At 39.1% G+C, this 6,689-nt stretch overlaps 1 non-coding gene across 1 annotated transcript; it reads right to left on the reverse strand.

Annotated features, from left to right (window-relative positions):
• Window positions 1-2,246: 2,246 nt before the first annotated feature.
• LOC112836143 (U6 spliceosomal RNA) lies at window positions 2,247-2,354 on the reverse strand. The gene has a single exon (XR_003211399.1). It is a non-coding gene; the product is annotated as a U6 spliceosomal RNA (small nuclear RNA).
• Between the last annotated feature and the right edge of the window lie 4,335 nt (window positions 2,355-6,689).

Here is a 6,689-nt window from a genome sequence, read left to right on the forward strand (position 1 = left end):
GACCCCAGAAAAATATATACTAAACAAATCATAAAAGACCCAAAACCAGTGGGAAAAGAAAGGGAAAGAAAAATAAAAAGACTGTGATCAGGCTGGTGAATTGATCAGGGCCACACACTAGATTCTGGGTGTATTTTGGTCTGTTAGGAGAAACTGCCTCCCAAAATTTTAAAGAAAGAAAAACTTATATATGTACAAAAATAAGGGTAAGTACGATGAAAGGATGGAATATGACTGTAAAGATGAAAATTATAAAAGATTTTATAAATGGAATTGATAAGAAGTTGGTTAAAAAAAGAAAGAAAAAAATTAAAAATAAAAAGGGAGAGAATGTGATCAGGCAGGAGACTAGAACAAAGCCATACACTAGAGATTTAAGGTATTTTTGGTCTGTTAGAAGAAACTATCCCAAAATTTTGAAGAGAGAACAACTTATATATATATACCAAAAATAAGGTTAACTACAATGAAAGGGTAGAATATGACTCTAAAAATGAAAATTAAAAAAGATTTTTAAAAAGGAATTGGTAAGATAAGGTGTTGCTTGTAAAAGGGAGAAAGAAAAATTCAAAAAAAAATAGAAAAAGAAAAAAAGAAAGAAAATTTAAAAAATTAACTTTGAATGACTAAAGAATCATGGGGGAAAAAGCCATGAATTCTATGTGCTGTATTCCCCTAGTGTCAGAGTTCTGCCATTCTCATTGATCAGTAAACTTGGTCTTGGCTGGCTGTTCTTGCTGATCTTCTGGGGGAGGGGTCTGTTGCAGTGATTCTCAAATGTCTTTGCCCGAGCCAAAATTGTACAGCCCTTGTCTGGGGCCAGGCTAGGTAATCAGCTCGGGTTTGCTCTTGGTAGCTTTTCTTCCCTGCAAGATTTCCGTACAGCTTTGGAGGACGAGAATGAAATTGGTGGCCTCCCAATCTCTGCCCGGTGTTGCTGAGAACTTGGGGCCCTACTCCTCAGTGAGCCCCCAGAGAAAAGCAGTCAGTCACTCCTATCTCCCCGGTCTCCGGCCCCACTCTGTTTTCATCCGGCCTGTGACCGAGCGTTTCTATCTCTGGCACATGACCCTGTGTGGAGTCTCCAAACCCAGCAGATTCCTGTGGCCAGCTCCCACACTGTTCCTCCCCGGGGGAGAAAGGGGAGTCTCCCCGGACCTGCCACTTGTTGGGTCTCTACTGGAAGAGCAGTGGCCCAACTCTTCCACGGATCACAGTTTATGGCAACCCCTAGCTGAAAGCCCACTCCTCAGCTCCGTCTTTGCAGCTAGCTTCCCCACTCTGATACCCGGGAGCTCTGCTGCACTCAGGCATCCCCGGTCTTTCTGTGACCCCGAGGGTCTGGAGACCACACTGTCCCAGAGAGGGTTTCACTCACCACTTAGCCACTGGAGTGATGTCCCTCAGTGGAACTGACTTCTAAAAGTTCCAATTTTGTGCTCTGCTGCTCTATCACTTGCGAGTAGCGGCTGATGGAGGTCCCCTCCCCCCGCGTCTATCTTCCCATATATCGCCTCGGATTCACTTCTCTGCACATCCTACCTTCCAGAAAGTGGTCGCTTTTCTGTTCATAGAGTTGCTGCTATTCTTTTTTTCAATCTCCTGTTGAGTTTGTAGGTTTTCAGAATGGCTTGAGCCCTATCTTGCTGAATTCCTGGGACCAGACGAAATTTAGGTCTCCTACTCCTCTGCCATCTGGCTCCTCCTCCCCCTATAATATTCTTTTATAATCCTTTGTACTTCTGTGGTATTGGCTGTTATTTCTTCTCTCTAATTTCTGATTTTGTATATTTTGATCTTTTCTCTCTCTGTCTCTATTTCTCCCTCTCTCTCTCTCTGTCTCTCCTTAGGAGTCTGGCTAAAGATTTATCAACTCTGTTCATCCTTTCAAAGAACTATATCTTAGTTTCACTGATCTGTTCTATTGCTTCCTTAGTTTCTAGTTTACTTCTCTAATCTTTATTATTTCCTTCTATTGGTTTTGGGGTCTGTTCTTTGCTAGTCTTTTAGGTGTGAGGTTAGATTGTTTATTTGAGATTTTTCTTGCTTCTTGAAGTAGGCCTTCATTGCTATAATTTTCCCTCTTAGATCAACTTTTCCTGCATCTGAAAGATGTTGAGCATTGTGTTTTCATTTTCATTGGTCTCCATATATTTTTTATTTTCTCTTTGATTTCTTGGTTGACCCATTCATTGTTTAGTATTATTTAATCTCCACGTATATGTGTGCTTTCCACATTTTTTTCTTATGGTTGATTTCTAGTTTCATAGCATTGTGTCATCCCTATGCAGGGGCCATGCTAAATCTCCTCTGTATCATTCCAATTTTAGTATATGTGCTACCAAAGTGAGCAGTCTAGTTTCTAGCATCATGATTGGTAGAGATGCATGGAATGACTTCAAAATTTTTTTAAATTTTGAGGCCTTTTTTGTGTCCTAATATGTGATCTATTCTAGAAAATGTTCTATATGCCCTTTAAAAGATTGTGTATTCTGCTGGAATGTTCTAAATATTCTGTTAGATCCATCTGGCCTAATGTGTCTTTAAAAGCCACTATTTCCTTGTTTGTTTGTTTTTTAAGTTTTTATTTAAATTCCAGTTAGTTAACATACTGTGCAATATTAGTTTCAGGTGTAACTATAGTGAACCCACACTTCCATACAACACCTAGTGCTCATCACAACAAATACACTCCTTAATCCCCATCACCTATTTGACCCATCCCTCCACCCACCTCCTCTCTTGTAACCATCAGTTTGTTCTCTATAGTTAAGAGTCTATTTCTTGGTTTGTCTCTCTCTTTATCTTTTTGTCTTTTGTTTGTTTGGTTTCTTAAATTCCACATATAAGTGAAATCATATGGCATTTACCTTTCTCTGACTGACTTATTTTGCTTAGCATAATATAGCATAATACTTTCTAGTCCAGCCATGTTGTTGCAAATGGCAAAATTGCATTCATTTGTATGGCTGAGTAATATTCTATTATATATTGATATATTATATATCGATATACATATGTATAAATATTATACAAAAGGATGTAAAGAATATATATCTCACATCATTTTTATTCTTTACATCCTTTTATTTTGTGAATCCTTTGACTGAATTTTTATAGATATATTTATTTTACTGCTTTGGTTCTTTGTACTTTTCTTACTCTTATTTATGGTGTTTTATTTCCACTCAAAGAGTCCCCTTTAACATTTCTTGTAGGGCTGGTTTAGTGGTCATGAATTCCTTTAACTTTGGGAAACTATCTTTCCTATTCTGAATGACGGTTTGCTGGTAAGAGTATTCTTAGCTACAGTCTTTTTGTTTTGTTTTGTTTTTTCTTTCAGCACTGTGAATATATCATGCCATTCCCTTCGGGCCTGTAAACTATCTGCTGAAAATTGAATTGATAGCTTTATGGGGTTTCCTCATACAGAAGTTTTCCTTTCTCTTGCTTTCTTTCTCTCTTCCTTTCTCTTGCTGCTTTTAAAATTCTCTTTATCACTACTTTTTGCGATTTTACTCACTAGGTGTCTTGGTGTGGACCTCCTTGGGTTGGTTTGGTTAGGAGCTCTCTGTGCATCCTGGATCTGGATTTCTGTTTCCTTCCCCAGATTTGGGGAGTAGCTATTATTTCTTCACATACATTTTTCTGCTCCGTTTTCTCTCTTCTTCTTTTCGGATCCCTACAATGGGAATGTTATTACCCTTGATGCTGTTGCTGAGTTCCCTAAGTCTCCTTTCAATTTTTAAGTTTTTTCTCTCTCTCCTGTTCAGCTTTATTGCTTTCTATTACACTTTCAGGTCGCTGATATGTTCTTTTACTTCCTCTAGCCTTCTATTTATTTCTTCTAATGTATTTTTAATTTCTGCTGTTGAGTTCTTTATCTCTGGTTCTTTTTTTATGTTTTTTTTAATACTTTTTAAGGGTTTCAGTGATGTTCTGCACTCGTTTCTCAAGTCTAGTGAGTATCTTTATGGCCATTACTGTCTCTATCAGGCATAGTTTTTATCTGTATTTTGTTTAGCTCTCTTGCTTTGATTTTGTCCTGTTCTTTCATTTGGGGCATATTCCTCTGTCTCCTCATTTTGTCTAATTCTGTGTCTGTTTTTATGTGTTAAGAAAGTCAGCTACATCTCCTGCTCTTGAAAGTAGTGGCCTTAAAAAGAAAGAAAGAAAGAAAGAAAGAAAGAAAGAAAGAAAGAAAGAAAGAAAGAAAGAAAGAAAGAAAGAGAAAGAAAGAAAGAAAGAAAGAAAGAAAGAAAGAAAGAAAGAAAGAAAGAAAGAAAGAAAGAAAGAAAGAAAGAAAGAAAGTAATTAGTGGCCTTATGAAGAAAAGTTCCTTTAGTGCCCTAAAGTGTGATGTCCCCTGTTCACCAGAACCTGGCACTTCAGGGGTGTCTCCTGTGTGCCACATGTGCCCTTCTGTTATACCTGAGCTGTGTTTGCCTTTAGTCCAGGCAGCTGCAATGGTTCTCTTTGCCTGTTGTGGGCAGGGCTTATTCCTTGTGTTGTTAGTGGGCCAGTGTGGGGCCTCCTTAGACTTGTGTTGAGACAGACTAGGCATTTGCCAGAGCTATAGTAGTACCAAATTGCAGGGTGCTTTCTCTTTGTTCTGTCTTGAGAAGCTTTCATTGGTAGGCGGGGCCTGCCATGAGACCAGATATCTTCCTCCAGCCCACTTCTGGGGCTGAAGTGGGACTGGTGTATGTGGTTATCTTCCCATCTCTGGGGCAGGAGTCAGTTTGTGGTGGTGCTAACCCCTATCTCAGCTGCTTGCACACAGCCAGTCTTATGGCACTGCTTTGGATGTTCTCTTGCCAAAGGTGTATTTGGAAGGGTCAGGTCTCAGGAAAATGCAGGGGTGGGGTGCAATGTTAGAAAGATTTGAGCAGGTCTGCTGTGGGAGAGTACCTGGAACCACTTTAGAAAACTCCCGTGGCAGGGTTGGAGGGAGTGGGTCTACAGGAGAACACAAGTCATGCAGTGACAGCCAAGTTCTACACTGGTCCACTGCAGGAAGGAACCGGCAGCCACCCCAAATTCCAACCAAAGTCAGGTGGGTTGGAGGGGGCAGAGCCACAGAAGCATGGGCATGGGGTGCTGTTATCAAGCTAGGTGGAAAGTGTTGTGCTATCTTGGTTCCTGCAGGTGTCTGCATATCTAGGCTGTCAGGCAGAGAAAGGAAATGAGGTCTACCAGCTCCTTTGTTCCTGGAGAAGTCTCCCAATGATCCCCACCCCTCCAGCATATGCTTTAAGATTAATAAACAAATCTCCTTCCCAAATACCCCAGACATTTTTCAAACTTCTGCTCCTATGTTGTATCTCTTTGGGGCTATTTGTTGTGCTCTTTAAGGGCAGGGACTCAGTTTTTTTTCTTACTCTCCCAGTTCTTTTAGAGCCAAGCCTGCTGATTTTTAAAGTTCCAGGTGTTAAGCCCACTGATCATAAGAACTTGTGAAATTATGCCCTTCTGGTTTTCAAAGCCAAATGTTATGTGAATTCATCTTCCCCTTGTGGTTCCCTGTACCTGGGGTGCCTGGTGTGAGGGACTCTTTCTTTTCTCTTGGGCCAGTCACATGGGTCCATTTAGCTTGCAACCATATCTCTATCTTTCCTACCCTTTTTGATGTGGCCTCTTCTCTACATTTGGCTATGGACAATCTTTCTGCCAGACTTTGGGTCATTTTCTGTGTTATTTACACTGATGTAGGTGTTGTCTAGTTGTATACATGAGATGAGGTGAGCTTAGGATCCTTCTATTCTGCCATCATCCCCAGACAGCCCATGGTATTTTCTTTTTTGCCCCTAGATTTTTCTAGAGAAACCATCAGTTGCACTACAAATATCTATCCACCCATTGCCATTTCCAGAATTACAAAAACATTTCTCTGTGCTCACTACAGTTTCCCAATTTTAATCACTCATGAATTTGTATAAGTTGGTTATCCAAAGTAACCTATCAGTATGTTTTAAGTCCTCAAGTTTATTCAACCTTTAGCAATACTTTTACCAAATATAGTCCATATGTCTAGGCTATAATTTGCAAATACTTTTATGATTTAAACATGGATGCTAGTCTCCTGTCCTTGATATTTAATTGCATATTTAATTCACACTGTAATCATATGACTTAAGAAGAAGATGTGATTCTACTAAGTAAGATGCAGGGTTCTACTAAAAACTCCCTATGTTTTATGTATTATACCAAGTTAGTACACCCAGATGTCTTAATTTTAAGCCAATAACATACCAATTTTGGACTACTTAGTGACTCAGCATCTCCCATGTTTCTACAACACAATTACTGTGGTATCCGAATAGTAGAGATATATCTTTGGTTTGTTTTTAAACTGTTCTGAAAGGAGGTTGTGGGGATAAACACAGAGGATAAACTGTCACTGTATGTAATATGAAATTTAAAAAATATATATATATGTAACCCAGAATTATCAAATTTCTCTGGGCAGTAACTATCAATGGAATGGGACTCTTCTATGAGTTATGCTGCAAAACCTAAGGCAGCATTCTTGACAATTTTTTCAGGGAATTGGAGTCAAATACAATTAAAGTATGTAAAGCAATATGAAATGTGCATACCAATTTTCAAGAAAACAATATGGCCTTAGAAATGTTTTAATGGACTTGACACAATTCAATTTTACATCTGTCATGCTATTAAAATCAATT

This window comes from Callorhinus ursinus, unplaced genomic scaffold (assembly GCF_003265705.2).
Source record: "Callorhinus ursinus isolate GAN/ISIS: 27379988/994484 unplaced genomic scaffold, GSC_fseal_2.0 scaffold4, whole genome shotgun sequence".
Classification (NCBI taxonomy): Eukaryota; Metazoa; Chordata; class Mammalia; order Carnivora; family Otariidae; genus Callorhinus; species Callorhinus ursinus.